Below are 23,761 nucleotides of genomic sequence, written 5' to 3' on the forward strand. Positions count from 1 at the left end.
TATAGTTATAACTACAGATGCACGTATATAGCTTCTCATATGCGTGTATTTGTGAGCGACACTTTCACAATTACAATTGCATACTTTTGGGAGCATCTCAGATAAGATATCTGCATGTGTTTGTGTATCTCTTCTCTGCTGCGTGTACGTACATATGTGTAGACATAATGATTTATTCGTTTACGACATACAAGTGTAGCAGCTTGCTTCATTGTTGTGGCTGTAAGTTTATACATACCTTATTACCTTTTCGAAAGTATCAAAATGCATTTCGAATATTAGTTGCATTATTTTTAGCAAATTTTTCGAAATGATTTTTTGCATTACTTTTCGCGATTTATTAAAAAGTATTTTGGGCTGCCCGCTGTAGACATATCAAATGGTAACATAATCTAAACTAATAAGCAGTGAAAAACTATTTCAAAAATTAGGTTGATTATTTTCATTTTAACTGCTACTAAGTTTTTCACCTCGATGATTTGTTGCCATATGGTGCATGTATGTATATGTATTAGGGGTGGGACTATTCGAATAAAAATTATTCGAATAATAAACTCTTTTATTCGCCAGGTATTCGTAATTCGAATAATAGGGGGACTCATGATAGCATATAAACTTATAAGGTGTAAAATTATATCCATTTACACACTCGGTTATATGAACGCACCTAGTAATACTCTTGATAAACTTGATTGTTTTTCAGCTGTATTATTTCCAAAAAAATTTTTTTGATTGTTATACAAATTAAAAAATACCAAGATTAAGTGTAAAATCAAAACTAAAACGCCTTTACTTGCTGATGTTGGAGATTTTTGATGAAAATGCCGTCTGTAATGTCTGCAAGGTTGCATTCCTTTGAGTTTACCGCGTTTACACAATGAAATGTGCGCGTAAATTTATACAAATCGTGTAAATGATTTTTCATACAAAATTTGACAGCTCATGCGTAAACTAGATAAATTTATACGTTTACACACTTTATAAGGCATTTATACGGTTACATGAGTCCCCCTAATATTTATTCGAAATTTTTATTCGAATTCCTTTCCTTGTTATTCCAAGACGAATTCAGTAGAGGTGGTGTTATCCCAACAGTTGATTGCTTCTTCTTGATAATTTTCAAGCCTTGTACAACAATATGTCAGTTAATCGAAATCAATGAAAATTTTCTTTTGACTTGACATTCTTCTGCACGGCGAATTGGTTGAATTCGCTTTGCCACCACCTGGTATGGACTCGCCTTGTATTATTCGAATAGTGTGTACTATTCGAATAGTTCGAATAGTAAAATAACAAAAATTCTGTTTATCTTACGATCATCGCTTGTACATATGAGCATGCGCATGTATGTATACATACATATATTTATGTGTGTATAGATGCATATGTGCATATATTTTTGTTTGTTTGGGGGTGCTTTGTTTATATTCATTTATTTAGTTATATTTACGTAACCAAAGTTGTGCTTGAGTCTTAAGCGAGAAATCTCGGGGTATATGTATATCTTATATGATGTTTTCTTACAATGATGTGATAGCTCAGTAGGTAGAGCAAGTTACTAACATCTGGGCACTTCGGTTTGAAATCAGGCCATCAGCCACCAGATTTGTCTTGTTGTACAACTTTTATAGGGCTCCGTCGTTTGAAATTTAAACCCAGTTTTGTCCACTCATTTTCAGGAAGTCCGGTAAAATATATATTGACTACCTTAAATACGCAATGATTTGGGTGGGTGGCTTGGAATCACGTCCTTTCCAACCTCCCATACACCGCAGTCCTACTCATTGTGTGTTAAATATACATCAGTTGCTCGAAATCACGTCCATTCCGACAGCACTAATAATCAATTCCCCTTGGTCGCCATCACAGTCCATCCCGACAACTGATTTAATATAATATAATACATATTTTATAATATAAATTTCACTTGTATGCTTCTGTAATTTGTCTGTAATCCATAACGATTCTAGGCTCGATTCGAGCCCAAGGCCAGAACAATAATCTTTTTCTAATGATAATTATTGTTATTTTTAAATTTTTCTATAATTGAAAAATTGTATTTTGTTTTTGGAATAGTAAGTAGAAAATTTTTCAGACAACCTGCTATATCTGCGTAGATAGATCCATTTCGAAGGCTGCTAAGCCTTCATCATCAAAGTAATTGACAATAAACAAATCCAGCAGTATCAGTGATTTGCAACAGATGGCGCAACACTGAATAAATATAGTTGGTTAGAAGGAATATAAGTAGCAAATACCTGGGCAACCGAGCTTTGCTCGGCAACGTTTAGTTGTGTTGGCAACGTTTCTTTTTTTAATTTCGAATAGGTGGCAACCCTACTCAAAAATGTCCCTGTTGTAATGCGGAGTGAAATACCTTTCGTTTGATACCCATATCGGCATATCTTATGTAATTTTTTAAATTTCGAATAGGTGGCAACCCCAAAAGGCAACCCTACTCAAAAGTATCCCTATTGTAATGCGAAGTGAAATACCTTTCGTTTGATACCCATATCGGCATATCCCAAGCAAGTTTTTTTTAATTTCGAATAGGTGGCAACCCTAAATGGCAACCCTACTCAAAAATGTCCCTATTGTAATGCGAGGTGAAATACCTTTCGTTTGATACCCATATCGGCATATCTTATGTTTTTTTTGTTTAATTTCGAATAGGTGGCAACCCCAAATGGCCAACCTACTCAAAAATGTCCCTATTGTAATGCGGAGTGAAATACCTTTCGTTTGATACCCATATCGGCATATCTCATGCATTTTTTTATAATTTCGAATAGGCGCCCTAAATAGCATATCTCATGCAATTTTTTTAAATTTCGAATAAGTGGCAACCTTAAATGGCAACCCTACTCAAAAATGTCCCTATTGTAATGCGGAGTGAAACACCTTTCGTTTGATACCCATATCGGCATATCTCATGCAATTCTTTTTTAATTTCAAATAGGTGGCAACCTTGTGAAATATTCTGAGAGGCAATACCTGGGTAGAAAGTCTTAGAAGGTGATACATTATCTCTGTGCCAAATTTCATTTAAATCGGTTCAGCCGTTCCCGAGATCGTTCGGCTATACAAACAAACAAGAATTGCTCCTTTAAAGTTATAAGATTTATCAGTCAAAAAAACCACCGCTGTATAAAAAATTTTCTACTTACTATTCCAAAAACAAAATACAATTTTTCAATTATAGAAAAATTAAAAAAAAAAACAATAATTATAGTTAGAAAAAAATTATTGTTCTGGCCTTGAGCTCGAATCGAACCTGGAATCATTTATCAATAGGCCGATAAAAAAAACAATTGTAATCCATAACTGTATTTAGTCTGATTAATTGTTAAGTTTGTAGACTTATAAATAAATAAATAAAAGAAACCAAATTTCGTTTTACTATATACATATGTTTTCATATTTAGGCTCAAACTTTTAATCGTGTACTAAATATGTGCCTTTATTTCATATTTTATGTTCAAAGCAAGAATAGAATATAGGGAATGCAAGGAAGACAGCGAAATTAACAATAATAGAAGGCAAAAGTCCCGGCCATTAAATAATCTCGAATATTCATATATAACATTTTTTTTACACTTTTCAAAGGAATGGGATTTGATTATGACGTAGGACATAGTTAAATAGTATTCTTTCTACGAACTTGGAACTTTATAATAAAAAAATTACCGTTGTTCCTGTAACAGTATAAACCCTCCACGGAAATTGTAGGCAGTGATCACGGCTGTTCAGTTTTCGAAGTGCATCCTTTGGCCACGTGCAACTAAGATAATCAACCGGACGGACTTACCGCAACCGAGCTCCTGTGTTTTCTGATATTGCCACATTTACCGACGTCCAACATAGGTCATGAGCATGGCGGAATCATACAAGGAGGCAGCACGGTGACATACCTACACACATAAATAAAAGTTCCATGTACTTTGTTTTTGTAAATCGATGGACTAATGTCAAAATCGTACTGCGCCGGATATTCATATATCAAATTATATTAAAAAAGTACAAATCAACTGTCACCGTGCTGCCACCTTCTATAGTTCCGCCATGGACATGAGTATTAAAGCCACTAATTCACCTCGTTCATTGAGTACTCACCACTAAACTATCCAGCGGTACTATTACCTGGACTGATTCGCACTCATCAGCTGCACCAATTATAAGCACCTCCAATCAAGGAAATAAAACGTGATGAATTAAACAGTGTTTTAATGAACAAATAGCATTTGGCTGTTGTGGAATTGTGTCAAGTCCCTGCCTTCACCAAGTGTGATCACATCCATGATCACAACCATGAAGGAAGTTTTGGGAGGGGTGTGGAAACTATGGGAAAGAGATTAAAGAAGTGGATGAAGGATGCAAAGAGAGAGAGTAATGGAAAAATCTAGCTGGAAAGGGATTGGGGACCTTGAAGAAAAGTAGGAAGGAGGAGGAATGCGAAGAGTGGGAGAGCCGCGGCAAAAATAAAATTTAAAAGGTGAACTTAGAAAGAGGAATTGGAAGGCAGAAGTTTTGGAAAAGGAATGCAGAGGGGTGGAAGGAAAAGAGGTGTTGGATAAGGACATGTCCAAGAGATAGAGAAAGAAGAAGGGTAGGGAAGCCGGGGCAGGAAAATGTAAGGGAGGGGGTAGATTTAAAGTGAGCAAGAGAAAAAAGAAAATAATGAAAAATAAAATAACAAAAACCAGTAACCCAAAGGGATACAGTATGACTATATGAAAAGGCCTTAATAGCGCTCCACCTACCACACCGCAAGTCGTGGATTCAATTCCTGGGCAAAGCAATATAAAAAATTAAGAAAAAAGTTTTTTCAATTAAAGCTTTCTAAGCAGGTCTCCCCCCGGCAGTGGTTTGGCAAACACTTCGAGTGTATTTATGCAAGGAAAAGCTTCTCAGTGAAAATTCATATACCTTTAAGCTGCCATTCGTACTCGGTGTAAAGCATGTATGTCCCAATTTGTTGGAAAAATTAAAAAGGAGCTAATCTACTAGGAGGTAAATCGCGTCAAGTATTTACTTATTTACATGGAAATAGATGAGGGAGATGGCGAAATATCAAAAGTGGGAGCCCTCAACATAATTTGTTTTACTTACTTACTAACTTACTTAAAAGGCGCTTAACCGTTTAACCGTGGTTTTAAAGCCCCCAGGAGGTTAGGGGACTTAGAATATACCCACGCCAAGTATCACTGCCGTAACAGGCGACTAAAAAAGCAATTTAATTCAAGGGGCTGTGTAGAGAAATCCTTTCAAGGGGTTGCCCGCGCAACCTGTTTCTTTAACAGCCGAGGCTCTGGCGACACCAAGTTCCTGAAGGATCTAGGAGGTGGGAGGGCGGGATAGCCTAGAAGGTTTCATGTGGTCATACTAATCCGTTCTCGAGATGCTCGGGCTAGTACCTTAATGGTGCTTGTTACCAGAACGTACCGGATCTGCATCCGGCAAAGAAACATCAACATCGAGAACACTCTCCAAGGTCTTCGGGGAGTGTCCGTATCGCTACAAAAGCAACAACAACAACAACCGTGGTTTTAATTACTTTTCAATTGCTTTTATATAAGACCTTAGTGGGAGATGGCATCTGGTAAACACTTTCAAATGTTTATTATTTGTAACTTGCTTTGGGAACAAATCATATGTATTCCCTTGCCTATGGTCTTCTTCTATATTATTCAACCTTTTCTTCTCCCTTCCTCTTCTAATAATCTAGCTCTTCCTAATACTACCTCTATCTTTCTCAATCTGTCCCTACATCTTCCTTTCCTCCTTATTTCGCTAACTCAAACGGGATTTTCACAATTTTTCTGACGCTCTATTTTTATTTTTGTTGATCCAATTTTCTTTCTTTTCTTTCTTCCCTTGCTTCTCCCGTTTCTTTCTTTCTCTCCTTTTCCGCCTTTTTTTCTTGCCTTTCGTTTTTTGTGTCGTTTTGTCTCTCATTCTCTTCCTCACTTTCAGCCTACTTATCCTTCTTTTGGTCTCATCTTATCATTCTTTCCTCCCTAGGCTTTATCAGGTAGGCCTTGGCCGTTTTATCTTTATGGAATATTATCTGGTGTTACCTGAACTGGGTGAGCTTGCGAAGAAGCTATATAAACTGAGAAACACACTTACGCCCCGATTCTAGTGTGGTAACAACATTCTTCACCACGGTAACGAAATCATATGGAAACTTTTCCACCCTTTCCACCCGCGAAAGTAGCCGGATAATTTTTTACCCACAAAAGTAGGTGGTTACATCGAAATAACCACACAACAGCTGTTGTTTAGAAAAATGCAAAACTGAAAAATAAAGAATTCTAAGCGCAAATAAGTAAAGATAATAGTAAAAAAGTGCATGTAAATGCAACAACAACGATTTGAGCCAGATAAATCCAGATAGAAGTCTCGTTCAATTTGTGAGCCAGATAGTTTGTTAATTACTTCTTTTTACGTTGGCAACACGGCCTTTAATATACCTTCTTTTTCAAAAATAGATGTCGCTGCTTAGCCTTTCGCCGTATGAGTTAAATGAAAAACAGCGGCGACATCTGCCTATCACATTTCACGTGTGCGAAAATTTCACGACATCTGCTTCTCAAGTCTCTCAATGATCCAGAGCATTCCCGTGAGAATTGAGCGTGAGCCGGAGCTGTAAAACTCACTGAAAGACGGCAATTCTGTACTTTCACAGAATAAATTACAATATACCTATGTAGAAATTTATCATGCATAATATGCATATACACATCATCCCGTTTATTCGTTAAGGCCGCGGCAAAATGACATTCTTCATATAGATGCGCTTAACACAAGCTTATGCATTCCAATAACATCGCCACAATCAACCAAGATGTTGCTTTTGTAAATAGGAAGGAAATTCACACTTGGCAATTGAAGTTCATTTCGCCTTGCCCATTCACATAAAAAGTTTCGCAAAGCACTGTTTTAACCGTCCTGTGCATAGATGGGTACCCGGGTACCTTTTGCATATTCAAAAGCCATTTTTAAATAATCTACAAATAGAAACGAGTTAAAATTTTGTGACATCGTATGGGAATAAGTTTTCTACAAAAAGGAGAGACAATTTTTTCAAATATAATTTCACAAAGATGATTTTTTTAATAAATTAGTTTTTTATTACTAGTTCTCATGGCTGGGATACCCAGGTACCACTAATAGTTCTCACGTATGAACTGCCTTGTGGTACCCGTGTACCCAGCCATGCGAACTAAGAAGAAAATTATTCATGAACAGGACGGTTAAACATTCTCCCTATACAACAAAAATACCTCCTAACATATTTTGTGTCGTATTCATATTGCAGTTTTTAATTGCAAAAAATGTTAGAAAAGTTACCAACGAGTGGGAAAAATAATTTCACTTGCAAAGTGTGCCAGCACCCTTAGCCAAAGCAAATGCCATATTCTTCTTCTTATACTTTGCTTGCAACAAAAGTTTCAAGTTGGCTACTTTTTCATGTCAGATAGCGCCAGTGTCGCTCAATCTACCGTTCTCCTTAAAAATACGTGCAATCTGCACATAATGCATAAGCTTGTGTTAAACTCATCTATATGAAAAAGTGCTTATGTGTCGGGGCTTTTAAGGGCGAATTAATGGTGACTTATAACCACAAAACCATAACCAGATAAAACAGCTGATCACACCTACCTTATGGAAATCAATGTACATGCCATACCATAACGCTAACTCCATTACATTGATTTCCATAAGGTAGGTGTGATCAGCTGTTTTATCTGGTTATGGCTTTATGGTTATAAGTCACCATTAATTCGCCCTTTAACCTCGTATCTACAAGTGAGACATTTTCGGTAAAGCGAACACGGGTGCCACACCATGTTTTCATTTGGGACCAAAATTCTTCGAAAAAAGGGCCAAATTTTTGTATTATTTTATTAGTATAAAATACAAAATTTTAGGATGTTTCCATATAAAATTTTACTAAACACAGTGAAGACTTTCCTTTAATTTAAGCTGAACAAACAAATATATGTGCATGTAACCAAAAATGGTACTAATTTTGACATAGGATAAGTCTATGTCTTTCACCAACCAAACGTTGTGAACCCAGTTTTGGTCACAAAGCTCTTGGTTCTAGCGTTATGTTGTTGAATGCAATGAAATAAAATGTATAGTGCAGTTAGGTTTTAGTAAGAAATGGTTCAAAATTTGCGTTCTTGCGTTGCCGAACTATGTATGTGGAAAACTCAGTAAATCATAAATGAAACTATGCAATTTTGTTAGTGCTATTTTTATAGATGCTTACTTTTTCCTTTAACGTTTAAACTTCATATCAGAGCCTAGATTCAGTAAGTGTGAGTTTTGATCCCATGCCTCAGGGGTTCTGCTAGCACCTGCGGGAATAATTTTATACAAAACATTTCTTCCGAAATCAAATCTCTTTTGCATTTGCCTCCTTCTGTTTTCGAGTTAAAATTTTCCTGTGCCAAGATACTTGGTTTTCAATTACCTTGCATGGCTTAACACCACAATAGTCCTGGAATTCCTTGAACTCATTGAGCTGGGTGAGAAAGATTTAAATATCAACGTGCCAAACGAGAAGAAAAAGAAAGAATTTCTTTGTATAAGTTTTGAAAGTGTTAGGCTCACGTCAGAGTGCTCGATAGAAGCTATGCTCGGCGAGAAGCAATTTTTATTTTCATATATTTTAAATTTTGTTGTATAACCGATCGAAAATCTAGCCGTTGTTAATGTTAGCTGTGTTTTTTTACTTCTATATACGTTTACGCTTAAACTTTATATGGACTGCTAAGCGACAAACTTTAAATACACCTCTGAAATTGCTGCACATAAAATTTGTCCTACTAAATTTCAATACGCATTATACTCAAATGTAACTGAAATATGTGTCTATGTTTCACCGTGTACACTAATTCTATATATTCTATGTGTGTCCACAATTCATCGCAACTGATTCAGCTATATGTTATACCCTATGGCCATCAGAGGGTTGCGTCTCCGCTTTTCGGTACACCCTGTGCTGTAGCTAGTTATTTAACCACTGCCGCTAGATGGGTCTCCTAAGCATTATCTAAGTGAGGATAAGCGTTTTTTACGCGCAAACGTAAACGTATACGGGTGTGAAAAAAAACACGGCTATTATTATAAAACAAGAGTTTTTTTTTGATTAGTCGGTTATTTCACCAACAATTAAAGACAATGTGTTTGCCAACACTTTTCTTTTTAATGCCTGGCATAAATTATATCCTAGGTGAAATGTTATTGTTCTGGTACATTTTATTGACTGAGCAATTTTTTATGGTGAGAGTTGCATTGAAGTAAATTCAAAATTATATGGGGGCTAACGAAAATGTGGCGAATTTTTGGGCAATGTTGTGAATTTTACCTGAGTGAAAAATAAAGAAAAGTACCAATCGTGGCTACTGCCTAAAAAGGACTAAAATTGAAGAAAAGGGACCAGCGGACCAATTGGGGTTGGAAGGGACCATTTTTGGTCCAAATGGACCAAAGTGGCAACCGTGAAAGCGAAGAAAACTACCTTTCAAATATCTTCACAGACACTGGTGAGTTTTTCGGTGATGACAGCGTTACCACTTGGGTCAGAATCGCGGATAAAAGAACTGGTAACGATATTCGGTTACATCATATATGTAATACTTCTATATTGCTACAAAAAGCTAAGCACATTCCCCAACATCAGAGTGCCGATATATTGCTGTTTACATGTTTTTGTTTTTGTATTCAATAATCGAATGTACCAAAATTTAAGTTTTTCCTTGTCACACTTATACTGCTACAATCACAAAAATTTTATAGGCTGTCTTGCTTTGATTTCGCATCCAAAACACATTGCGAGCATTTTCTATTAGCAATATAGGAGTATTACATATATGGGTTACATAATGTTCTGGGTACTATTTTACCGGTAACTCTCAGAATCGGGGCATTAGTGAACATAGAGAGCACGTCCTGAATGTAATGCTTAGAACTAACGTTGCAGATAACGAGGGAAACATTTTGCTCAGACTCTTGAAACTCTAAGTCTTGCTCTAAACTTTGTATATGAGAGCGGTCTAGACTGTGTCATATGGTTCTATTCCATTCCGAAAATTCTAGTTCTAAACTTGTTTGGTGTTTCACATCAGGACATACTGTGGGGTATTTTAGCATCACTATGATGTTAGTAAATAAATGCACAACAACAATAAAGCAAGCTGCCACTCTTGTGTTCACGAACAAATCAATCATCATTTACACACACATACATACAAGGCAACGAAGAGATACTCACAAACACATGTAATCATCAGCCGAAGTAGTTACTCACACATACACCCGCATATGGCTATAAGAAAAACATAAACAACAAATATACATGTATGTAAATAGATCAAGCAGGAGATTCAAAAGTTCTAAAAGGCGAAACGTCTAGACCTTAGTAGAAATATGCGAACGAAGCAACGGAGTATAAAAGCAGCGCAAGCTGAGTAATTAGTAATCAGTTTGATGTAAAACGTTATCAGTTGCGAAGTGAAATTGTAAAGTATAATTGTACTAGTCCCAAAGTAGTCTAATAAAGACCATTTTGCAATGCAGGATATTGGAGTGATTTATTCAACAGTTTAGCGATTCGAACGTTAGCAGAAGGTTTCAAATAAGCGGAATTTCCCCTAAATTCGTTACAATACATACGAGTACTTACATATGTACATCCATTGTTAGTAGCTTACGTTATCATTTGGTTGTGGTTAATTTCGTGGCATTTTACAGCTTGGCCATAGTTTGTATGCATCTATTGATTTTATGATGTTCATTCAAATGAGGAAAAAAACTTAGGCATACGTACATTCACATGTATATACATATTCATAAATGCATGTTCATTCTCACAATCAACAACAACAATTCGAATACATGCTGCCAATAAAAAAAGAAGATGCGGCTGTGATTATCTGATTGACGGAAAAGTGTGGGATCGTATGAGTGAAATAAGGGTAAATCCAGTAAAATCGAACAAGACACATCGGGTAAAAAACTTTTAATTAAATTAATGGCTTTTAATCCTTGAAAAAAGTGGAAGAAGCCAGTTGAAATTTTTCCTCACATTTTGTGCTTTCAATGTTCTTTGTCCCATCCGCCACAAGCTAATAGACTTATAGTTTGGCTTTAAAAAATATACAAGTTAGGGTAAAGTACAAGATCTATCTATTGGTACAGTCAGTTTTAAAAACATTTTTTTCTGTTTTTCTGAAATTGGGAAAAGAAGGTCATCCACTGGTCCAATGGTTATTTTTGGTATAAATTGCACAGCTTAGTTTGATATTTCATTGACTTCGTTACAAATTTTCATATTTAGGTGATAACATTTCAAAACATCCTAAATAACTATTTAAAAAGAAATTCTTAAAATTTGAATCAAAGTCCAGTCAAAATGTTCCACCCGTCACTTTGGGTTACCCCATAACTAAATGTCGCCACCAAATGTGCAAAGGTGGCACAATTTGATGATGAGCTTTACAGCTTTGTGTATGATTGTTTTATTAAAAACTGGACATTGTTATTATTAATTAATTCATAGGGTTTGGAACATTTTTCGAAAAGCGGCTTTAATTTATATACTAAACAAATACAATGCTTGAAATAGTGCGGAAATCCATACATAACAAAGAATACCTTGCAGAGCATTGGATATATTGGATTGGGGCAAAACCAAAATCTACACATTTTTACACAAAAAAACCTGGAGGTGAGGTAGGGTAGGGAGATGCCCTTTGAAGGGGTGAGACTGAAAAACTCATTCATTTGATTTTTTTAAGAAAAAATATCTATATCATGTATTTACATCTCGAACATCTCGAAAGAGTATTTCACGGCATGTGTGGAAATTTCTACATTGCACAGAAGTGAAATTGCATGTTATGCAATGATCAGTTTAGTCGATAACGATGAAAATGTGATAGGGCCAATTCAACGAGCATAAATCACTTAATCACGTTTTTTGCCTTAGTCAACCCCAATGAGACCTTTGAACGTAAAAATGAAGGGGTTTCATACCACACATGCTCTCGTATACTTACGGTTATAACGCCAGTTTAAAGCTAATGTTAAGGGGAGAACGTGAGAGGAAATGTATGTATATCAATGACCCAGGCATATGTGCATTCTTGCAACTACATACATAACAACAATAATAACTGCACACGATATATCTTCAGAGAGATTAGTTTTAATTTTTTATACTCAGTTGAGCAGAGCTCACAGAGTATATTAAGTTTGATTGGATAACGGTTGGTTGTACATATATAAAGGAATCGAGATAGATATAGACTTCCATATATCAAAATAATCAGGATCGAAAAAAAATTTGATTGAGCCATGTCCGTCCGTCCGTCCGTTAACACGATGACTTGAGTAAATTTTGAGGTATCTTGATGAAATTTGGTATGTAGGTTCCTGAGCACTCATCTCAGATCGCTATTTAAAATGAACGAAATCGGACTATAACCACGCCCACTTTTTCGATATCGAAAAACCGAAAAAGTGCGATAATTCATTACAAAAGACAGATAAAGCGACGAAACTTGGTAAATCAGTTGAACTTATGACGCAAAATAGAAAATTAGTAAAATAAATGGGCGTGGCACCGCCCCTTTTTAAAAGAAGGTAATTAAAAATTTTGCAAGCTGTAATTTGGCAGTCGTTGAAGATATCATAATGAAATTTGGCAGGAACGTTACTCCTATTACTATATGTACGCTTAATAAAAATTAGCAAAATCGGAGAAGGACCACGCCCACTTTTAAAAAAAAATTTTTATTAAAGTAAAATTTTAACAAAAAATGTAATATCTTTACAGTATATAAGTAAATTAAGTCAACATTCAACTCCAGTAATGATGTGGTGCAACAAAATACAGAAATAAAAGAAAACTTCAAAATGGGCGTGGCTCCGCCCTTTTTCATTTAATTTGTCTAGGATACTTTTAACGCCATAAGTCGAACAAAAATTAACCAATCCCTTTGAAATTTGGTAGGGGCATAGATTTTATGACGTTAACTGTTGTCTGTGAAAATGGGCGGAATCGGTTGATGCCACGCCCAGTTTTTATACACAGTCGTCCGTCTGTCCTTCCGCATGGCCGTTAACACGATAACTTCAGCAAAAATCGGCATATCTTTAATGAACTTAGTTCACGTGCTTACTTGAACTCACTTTATCTTGGTATGAAAAATGAACGAAATCCGACTATGACCACGCCCACTTTTTCGATATCGAAAATTACGAAAAATGAAAAAAATGCCATATTTCTATACCAAATACGAAAAAAGGGATGAAACATGGTAAGGTAATTGGATTGTTTTATTGACTCGAAATATAACTTTAGAAAAAACTTTATAAAATGGTTGTGACACCTATCATATTAAGTAGAAGAAAATGGAAAAGTTCTGCAGGGCGAAATAAAAAACCCCTAAAATCTTGGCAGGTATTACATATATAAATAAATTAGCGGTATCCAACAGATAATGTTCTGGGTCACCCTGGTCCACATTTTGGTCGATATCTGGAAAACGCCGTCACATATACAACTACCACCACTCCCTTTTAAAACTCTCATTAATACCTTTAATTTGATACCCATATCGTACAAACTCATTCTAGAGTCACCCTTGGTCCACCTTTATGGCGATATCTCGAAAGGCGTCCACCTATAGAACTAAGCCCCACGCCCTTTTAAAATACTCATTAACACCTTTCATTTGATACCCATATCGTACAAACATATTCTAAAGTCACCCCTGGTCCACCTTTATGGCGATATCTCGAAAAGGCGAACACCTATAGAACGAAGGCCCACTGCCTTTTAAAAATACGCATTAACACCTTTCATTTGATTCCCATATCGCACAAACAAAGTCTAGAGTCACCCCTGGTGCACCTTTATTGCGATACCCCGAAAAGGCGTCCACCTATAGAACTAAGGCCCACTCCCTTTTAAAATACTCATTAACTCCTTTCGTTTGATACCCATATTGCACAAACGAATTCTAGAGTCACCCCTGGCCCACCTTTATGGCGATATCTCGAAACGGCGTCCACATATGGAACTAAGGATTACTCCCTTTTAAAAAACTCATTAACACCTTTCTTTTGATACCCATATTGTACAAACAAATTCTAGGGTCACCCCTGCTCCACCTTTATGGCGATATCTCGAAACGGCGTCCACCTATGGAACTAAGGATTACTCCCTTTTAAAATACTCATTAACACCTTTCTTTTGATACCCATATTGTACAAACAAATTCTAGGGTCACCCCTGGTCCACCTTTATGGCGATATCTCGAAAATGCGACCACCTATACATCAACCACCACTCCCTTTTAAAACCCTCATTAATACCTTTAATTTGATACCCATATCGTACAAACACATTCTAGAGTCATCCCTGGTCCACCTTTGTGGCGATATTTCGAAACGGCGTCCACCTATAGAACTAAGGCCCACTCCCTTTTAAAATACTCATTAACACCTTTCGTTTGAAGCCCATATTGTACAAACAAATTCTAGGGTCACCCCTGGTCCACCTTTATGGCGATATCTCGAAACGGCATCCACCTATGGAACTAAGGATTACTCCGTTCTAAAATACTCATTAACACCTTTCTTTTGATACCCATATCGTACAAATGCATTCTAGAGTCACCCCTGGTTCACCTTTATGGCGATATTTCGAAAAGGCGACCACCTATACATCAACCACCGCTCCCTTTTAAAACCCTCATTAATACCTTTAATTTGATACCCATATCGTACAAACACATTCTAGAGTCACCCCTGGTCCACTTTTATGGCGATATTTCGAAACGGCATCCACCTATAGAACTAAGGCCCACTCCCTTTTAAGATACTCATTAACACCATTCGTTTGATGCCCATATTGTACAAACAAATTCTAGGGTCACCCCTGCTCCACCTTTATGGCGATATCTCGAAACGGCGTCCACCTATGGAACTAAGGATTACTCCCTTTTAAAATACTCATTAACACCTTTCTTTTGATACCCATATTGTACAAACAAATTCTAGGGTCACCCCTGGTCCACCTTTATGGCGATATCTCGAAAATGCGACCACCTATACATCAACCACCGCTCCCTTTTAAAACCCTCATTAATACCTTTAATTTGATACCCATATCGTACAAACACATTCTAGAGTCACCCCTGGTCCACTTTTATGGCGATATTTCGAAACGGCATCCACCTATAGAACTAAGGCCCACTCCCTTTTAAGATACTCATTAACACCATTCGTTTGATGCCCATATTGTACAAACAAATTCTAGGGTCACCCCTGGCCCACCTTTATGGCGATATCTCGAAACGGCGTCCACCTATGGAACTAAGGATTACTCCCTTTTAAAATACTCATTAACATCTTTCATTTGATACCCATATCGTACAAACACATTCTAGAGTCAACCCTGATCCACCTTTATGGCTATATCACTAAATGGCGTCCACCTGTAGAACTATGGCCCACTCCCTCATAAAATACTCTTTAATGCCTTTCATTTGATACGCATGTCATACAAACACATTCTAGGGTTTCCCTCGGTTCATTTTCCTACATGGTTATTTTCCCTTATGTTGTCACCATAGCTCTCAACTGAGTATGAAATGTTCGGTTACACCCGAACTTAACCTTCCTTACTTGTTCTTTACTACTTTTAATTTTTGCTAGAAATTGAAGACTCAGAATTTCATAAGGCAAATAAAGTTTTGTTCTGCAGATTTTCATAGCAAAACAAGTAAGGAAGGCTAAGTTCGGGTGTAACCGAACATTACATACTCAGCTGCCAAATTACAGCTTGCAAAACTTTTAAATTACCTTCTTTTAAAAGTGGGCGGTGCAACGCCCATTGTCCAAAATTTTACTAATTTTCTATTCTGCGTCATTAGGTCAACCCACCTACCAAGTTTGTAATGAATTATCGCACTTTTCCGGTTTTCCGAAATTTTCGAAATCGGAAAAGTGGGCGTGGTTATAGTCCGATTTCGTCAATTTAAATAGCGATTTGAGATGAGTGCTCAGGAACTTAAGAAACCTGAAAATTTACTCAAGTTATCGTATTCACGGACAGACGGACGGACGGATGGACGAACATGGCTAAATTAATTTCTTTTTTCGCCCAGACCATTTTGATATATAGAAGTCTATATCTATCGCTATTAATTTATGCCATTACAGGGTACCGTTATGCGAACAAAATTAATATACTCTGTGAACTCTGCTCAGCTGAGTATAAATACACACATACACAAATAAAAAGGTTTAATGCCCAACGTTGGACATCATTGTTATGTGGCTAGATGCGATGGTGAGGAGTTTCTGCAAGCATGGCCGTTGACTCGGGCACCACTGTAAGGATATATAATTAAGCACACATGGATTCGACATAGTTCCACTAAAGAGCTTAGGTAGACTCCGGAAGAGAAATGTAGGAGGTTTAAACGCACTTTTAATCAAAACCAAAATTGAAAGAAAATGACTAACAATTCCTCACAGAAATACATTTTTAAAGCAAAGCAGAATTTTTCCCAGATACTTTGAAAAAAGATCAGATCGGAATATGTGACTTCAATTACCTAGTGAAGACAGCCTGTGTTTAGCTTTTGGTTGCATATGGCTCAATCTCTTCTCGTCTATATAAATATATAAATTTAAATGTGAGAATTGAGAGCTGAATCAAAAGTTAACTGGCGGGTGACAGACTTACTTGTCTCTATCAATTTGACCTTTAACCGGTTACGTAATCTTATTTTAGAACTCGGCAAATAAGTTTAAAAAGACTGCGGCATTAAAAAGGATTTAAATTAAATGTGCTTTTTGTTTCTTTTGAGTTGTAGGCTGATGTGCATGCAGACTCGTAAATATGTTTGTTTACAAGTATTTTTTTTGGTGATTAGTGGTGGTATTCCCTAATCGGGTATAAAGGTTGTTAGGTATTACATTGACGGATCGCGCTACCATCATATTACGGCGAAATGAGGTTCACATCGCACATCACTTTGTGTGTTTGGTGGTTGTTGGTGGAGGCGTCAGATGCTACCAAATGGTTTATGTTACTCGAGGGAGTCACTTAAATATATTTACAGATAACACATAATATGTTTATGTACGCCTTTAAATAATTAAATACTCTCTAATATACGAAAATAAGCTCGGTCAGCGTAGCGTTTTCCAAACGCGAAAACCGAGAGCGCCACTTCTGTGCATTTACATACATCTGTGTTAAAATATGCAAAAGAAATAGCTGACAGAAGGGCTGAAATCCTTAAATGCCCGTACGTATGTACATACATATGTATATGCATGCGTGCGTATGTGCCGACTATCCCAGCAAAAACTGGCATAAGCGGTCTAAACAATAAGGAATACTGGCTTGGCGGGTTAACCAAAAAGTTCCCTAAGCTTAAAGGATACATGATAAATAGAACCCAGCTCTCGTCGATAAATTTTCATAATATTTTTAAGGAAACTGGGTTTTATTTTTATTTTTCATATTGCATACTATTCCTTATGAAACCTTGTTCATAGATCTTATAATCATGTTATTGTAACTTATTAACGTCTTCTGTAAGACTGATTTTTTGTGGGTTATAAGACTTATATAAAATGTCCTAATAACGAAGCAGTACCATATAATAAGGCATAATGTGAATCTGATTTGATTTGGTCCATAAGCCTTATAATAAGGTTGTTAGATTCTTCCTAACGGCTTATAATAATTCCTTATGTGTAGATTATTTTACAAAGGCTATAAGCCATATACATAACGTTACCTTTCAGATAACCCTTATGACTGTTGAAATAAATATAGAAAAATAAGTAGTGTTTTAAGGAATACGCTATGAAACTAATATTCCTTATGGAATTAAGGCCTGATATCATAAGCCTTTTTGACCATATCAAATAAGTCTCATATAAGGTTAAAATTTTTAGCTGGGATGAGTTGAATATGAAATGTGGTAAAGCCGTTGTTGTTGTTGTAGCGATAAGGTTGCTCCCCAAATGCTTTGGGGAGTGTTATCGATGTTGATGGTCCTTTGCCGGATACATATCCGGTAAGCTCCGGTAACACAGCACCATTAAAGTGCTAGCCCGACCATCTCGGGAACGATTTATATGGCCACATTAAACTTTCAGGCCATCCCTCCCTCCCCACCCCCATGTTCCATGAGGAGCTTGGGGTCGCCTCGTCTGTTAGTGAAACAGGATTCGCCGCGGATAGGTGAGGTTGACAATTGGCTTTGGAGAAGCTGCATATTGCGCTGGCAACCTGAAGGGTTGCGCTACACAGCCCCTTGAATCTGGTATTTTAGAAGCCTCTTACGACAGGCATACCTACCGCGGATATATTCTGACCTCCTAACCCGCTGGGAGATCGTAAAGCCGTCTGGTGCTACAATGGAAGCAACCGCTTATACAAACATACACGGTTAGAGAATTGGGCCTAAATTTTAAGCCATTCATTGGTTTAAGCCCATTTTTAATAACAGGTTAATTTTATTCGGTTTCAGTTATCTAAATATTTAAAAAATAAGTCAAAAATCTTAAAATTGTTTTATAACAACACCAAAATTGTTTTAAAAATCTAAAAATAAGAACTTGTATACACGTCTGGTTTTAAAGCAACCCTCAAGAGTTTAAACTTGGTGCTGAAAATTTAAAAATAAAAAAAATGTATTTGTGAAAATTGCGGCAAGTCATAGATTCTTTTTCAAAACATTTTGTTATACATATAAAGTGTTATGATATTGTGACGAATATTAGTATCGCTAAGCCGATACTAAGCACAAATCACCTACCCAAATTGCGCATTCACGAGTTCAAAATTGCTTCGTTCTGCGCATCTACGTCACAGTTCACTGCTTGAGCGAATGAAAGAAAGAGAGACAAAAACAAGAGCTAAAGGAAAATAACGTATGAACTGCCCATAAAAAACATCTGATCTTTTGTTTACATGCGCAATGCGCATTCTTCTGTGTGATTTGTGTATACTAAGTAACTAAAGGCACAACAACAACAAAGCAAGCTGCCACTCTAAACAAATCAATCATCATTTACACACATATTATATGTTTATTATATGTACAATTAAGTATGTAGGCATCTGGTGAAAACTTTTCGCTTTTAAAATGTGGAAGAGAAGACGAAGGACCTCGTTCTCTATTACGAAACGAAAGCTCGTTTCGCCACAGAGAGGAATTGCTAGTGTATTTGCACTATGTTAAACGATGGCATCATATCATTTGATAACTGCTTTCGCCTTCCTGTTTGACATAAAGTGACAAACGTAAAGCCCGAACGAAAATGATAGAGAACACCATTGCCAGACGAAATCGTTTGGAGGCGAATCGTTCGTCGGAGCTATCGTTCGCAATACAGGATGAACCACGAAAACTTATTTCAAAAATTGGTTGTATGTATGTACGACTTATCTTAAAAATTGTATCAGGCAACAATGCGTTCCATACACGTGGGCATCTGGTGAAATTTCAAGCTTCTAACTGTTTAATATGTGGTAGAAATGACGAAAGCTCTCTTATTTGAAAAAAATCGGTTGCATGGGAGAAATTTGCTATAGTGGTCCGAACTGGTCGGTTCCGAGAAATGATTAATTGGACACGCAAATATACACGCTCACCAAAGTTCATGAAGATATATCAAAAATTGGAAGACCTGTTTGCGTTCAAACAGACATAGAAACAGATGGACGGACGCACACACGGACATGTCTTAGACAAATCTGCTTGTCATTCTGACCTTTCGATAAACTCATAGGTGGGTATATTTTTGTTCTTCTTTAAGGAATTACCATTTTAGAGGATCGAGCAAAACTTAATACACCTTTTCTTTTTCATGAAATATATAAACACTTGCCGACGGGACAAATATTGCTCTGCCACATAATGTACATAGATCGGAACGACATTATGTCGTCAACTTCGGTCCTACTTTTTTTCTCTTTCGTTCGGAAAATTTATTTTGATGGCATTTTCCGTTGAGTTTGTTGGTTTTAGTACCATATTCCAACGAGTCACACATTAACAGTTTTTGAACATCCTATATACATATTGTGACGAATATTATCTACTATCTATAGATGGTAACCAAGCAGAAATTCTAGAAATGTCTAGACCTTAGGAGAAATATGCGAACGAAGCAACGGAGAGTATAAAAGCAGCGCAAGCTGAGGAATAACTAATCAGTTTGATTTAAACACGCTATTAGTTGTGAAGTATAATTGTGAAGAACTACTCTCAAAGTAATCTAAATAAAGACCAGTTTGCAATACTGAATATTGGCGTGATTTATTCAACAGTTTAGCGATTCGAACGTTAGCAGAAGGCTTCAAATAAGTGGAATTTCCCAAAATTCGTTACAATATGTATGCAAGTAAGTACCACGTCTTTTTTGATTGCTCGGGGTCTTATAGTTTTAGATGTAGACTGTTGATCATTATATGTATTTTACTATCAGACCATTCTAAATATTCTCGCGGAATTTTGTTCTCGCGGATTTTTTTAATCCCGCGGAAAAATTCCTCCAATTCTGTTCTCCTAGGGAGAATAATAATTGGGGAACAGGAATTTCGAATTTTCGAAGTCAGCTGTTTTGTCAATTGAAATTTCGTTGCACATTTCTTATTTTGTTTAAAAGATTGAAAAGTTTAATTATTGTTGCAAATTTGTTGGAAATTAAGAAATAAAATATAAACAATGCACAGTATTAATTGCATTTCATGTGGTATTCACTGAAATTAGTAATGAACTGGTGCCACAGCAACATCAACAGCGGAACATAAGAAGAAGACGGCCGCATAACACAAATCTGCCGGAGTTGCCTGCTTTCGTTCAGCAAAGCAATTTTCAGGCAGCCAAGTTGAGTTGAATTCCTACTTCTTCATATGCCAAAATCTATTTAAGCCTTATTAAAAAATCCTTGCACAATTTCTGGATGGCTGCATCAAATATGTATACCAAGAGCTCTACCGTTGCTTATGATATACTTTTCGACTTAAAATAAATATTGTGGTTGTTGTTGTTGTTGTTGTTGTATTAACAGTGAGAATATTGGGGTAGAATGTAAATACATATTTTAGCACAAGTTTGGACAAATAAGTGTTCTTTCTTAAAAGAACCAATTTCCTTTATCTATTTTGATGCATTCCCTTTAATTTAACTAGTGAAAACACTCCTATGAAATGGTAGAGAAATCTCCCTCTCCCTCACATTCATAATACCTACTTTTCTCCCATAACCGGTTTCCGCTTTTTCGAACATTGTTCAGAATAGGAGGAAAGGGAGAAGTGAAAAAACTCACAAGGAATTTTTATTTAGAATACGAGGAATGGGAGAAGGGAGAAAACTCGCACGGAATTTTCGTTTAGAATTGGGCTGTATAGGTATTCAGTGCGCTTTTATAGAACTGCAACGTGACCCCAACATTCGTAGAGCCTAGTGCTCAATCCAACTACCGACGGAATACTTGACGTAGACGGCAGGACATTCAGTTCGCCTTTTGATTCTTCCCCCTCGTAAAAAGGGTCGTTCTGATATAAAAGCAGAGTTTTATTTAGACAATGACTGCGTCATTGAAAGCAGAACATGCCAGTTAAATTTTAAAAATAAAAGTGAATGATGTAACCAACGACATTTGGCATATAAACTCTATCAAGAGCGGCAGCTGGGTTGCAAGCATCTCATTACGTAATTTAATTACCCTGTTAGTAAAACAATTAGTTGGGCATGTCATATTTGCATGTCAAGCATTTACATGCAATTTTGCAGCACCGCGCTTCTGTCCACGCCTTTCCTGCTTGATTGATCATATGCAATTCCTACCTCCCTTTGATTTCCTCTAACCGGATTAGGCTGCTTACCGTCGATTCAGCGAGTACTGCACCCTCCTTTGTAAACTCATCGGCATTTTCGTTACCTTCTACTCCTTTATGACCGGGAACCCAGTACAGATGTATGGTCCAGCCTGAGCGAAGTTTTCCCAATGCTTCTAAGCGGGCACCGTGGTGTGGTGGTAGCGTGCTTCGCCTACCACACCGAAGATCCTGGTAAAGGAACATCAAACATCTAGAAATAAGTTTTTTCAATTAGAACGAAAAAGATTTTTTCAGCCGGGTGGCCCCTCGGCAGTGATTTGGTATTTCTGCCATCTTTTGTATTACAGCCGTGTGCAGACGAAAAAAGCTTTTGTTGTTTTGTTTAAGGTAGCATCCAGATGAGCAATTCACTAAGTCATCTGCATACCCTTGTGTGGCAAACACATTGGATCATTGGATCCTTGCCAATCATAGGTCGTTCGATAGCTTCATTTGACGTGTTGTCGAAAGCCCCTGAGAGGCCAGTGAAATAGTAGGGGGCTATATTTTTAAACTTCAAAGCCTTTCCAATATTTTCCTTGAGGCAATGAAGAGCTGTTTCTGTTGATTTTCTTGACTGATGTGCAAATTGATTCCTAATTAGAGGGAGTTTGTTTAGGCTGACCTCCCTAATGTGCTGATCCAAACAGAGACTAATTGGTCGATACGACGAGGGCAGTTGCTCTGGTTTCCACGGCTTTGGTATGAATAGTACCTCAAGTACATATTTATATTTATTATTGTCTTATAATTCTATAATTTTTGTGAGATTTTTAAAAGGTTTTCGTTTTTCTCGTTGATATATGTACATACAAATGTATGTAAATTGTCTTAGCAAGCAAAGATTTGATATTGAATAAATTCTCGTTACTCCTTCTTCGTAAAATATTTTGTTAGCTTTGGGTTCGAGCTTCGTTCAGGTGGAAATTTAAACTATTTATTTAGCATTGATTTCCGAAAGCAGTCTGTGTGAATTAGAGATATACGCCGCCGATAAACGCCGTCCCCGCCGCCGATTTTGGTCATTTTCGCACGCCGCCGCCGACTGTCAAAAATATCGGCGCGGCGGCGGCGGCGGCGTCCGGCGCGTTACTATATTTTCTACTCGTTTAAGACTGTTTAGGCTATTTATTGTTCATGTCGAAAATTGGTCGGATATGGTCGAAAGTGGCATCAACTGATGCGCATCACTGTCAGTTATAAGAAACTAATTGCGAAACTTAACTATTTCTAACTGTTCAAAAGTTATTTAAAAAAACAGGCGTTTTCGATGTCAGCTTAACACGGACTTTGCATCACCCAATTCACCAAGTTATTAAAACAAAGCAGTAAAAGGAAAGTTTTATAATAAATTTATATGCTCACTTTGCATATTTTTTCAAAAAATTAATAAAGAACATTGAATTCAAATAAAATGACCCAAGGCGAACATGTTTTGAAATTGTCCTCAAGGTGTTAAAAAAAAAGCAAATTACCCAAAAAAGGTGCCGATTTTTAAAAATTTTTTTTTTTGCGATTATCTTAAACAATAAGAGAAATTAATGATGCAAAATCCGTTAGTAGGTTCTGGGGGCATAAACACTCCTTTGAAATGATTCTTACCTCATACTTAAGTTGAGGATATATATACGTATGAGAAGGGTTTGAAAAATCACTTGGGCTTACATTCAAACATCTGTTGTCTATTTGCGAAACTATAAAATAGAGTCTGAAATGTTAATTTTGATTTTCACACTAAATCCTTCAACACCCAAGTCTCCCGGTTTGAGATTTCCTAAAGTTGGCGGCCCTATGCAAAACTAGTCCCTTGGAGTGAATCAC

General features: G+C 36.7%; 1 protein-coding gene across 7 annotated transcripts in view; it reads right to left on the bottom strand.

Annotated features, from left to right (window-relative positions):
* DopEcR (G-protein coupled receptor DopEcR) overlaps nucleotides 1-23,761 on the bottom strand; it is a 237,690-nt gene that overhangs the window by 24,662 nt on the left and 189,267 nt on the right. The window contains exon 1 of one of the 7 annotated variants that reach the window (XM_067790809.1): nucleotides 22,812-22,830. The exons of 5 other annotated variants lie outside the window; for them this stretch is intronic. The gene's annotated coding sequence lies outside the window, so the exon portion shown is untranslated. Of the gene's footprint in view, nucleotides 1-22,753; nucleotides 22,831-23,761 lie in introns of those variants that run through there. One more of the 7 variants, XM_067790808.1, reaches the window with a different exon arrangement.

This window comes from Eurosta solidaginis, chromosome 5 (genome assembly GCF_040869045.1).
Source record: "Eurosta solidaginis isolate ZX-2024a chromosome 5, ASM4086904v1, whole genome shotgun sequence".
In the NCBI taxonomy this organism is placed as follows: Eukaryota; Metazoa; Arthropoda; class Insecta; order Diptera; family Tephritidae; genus Eurosta; species Eurosta solidaginis.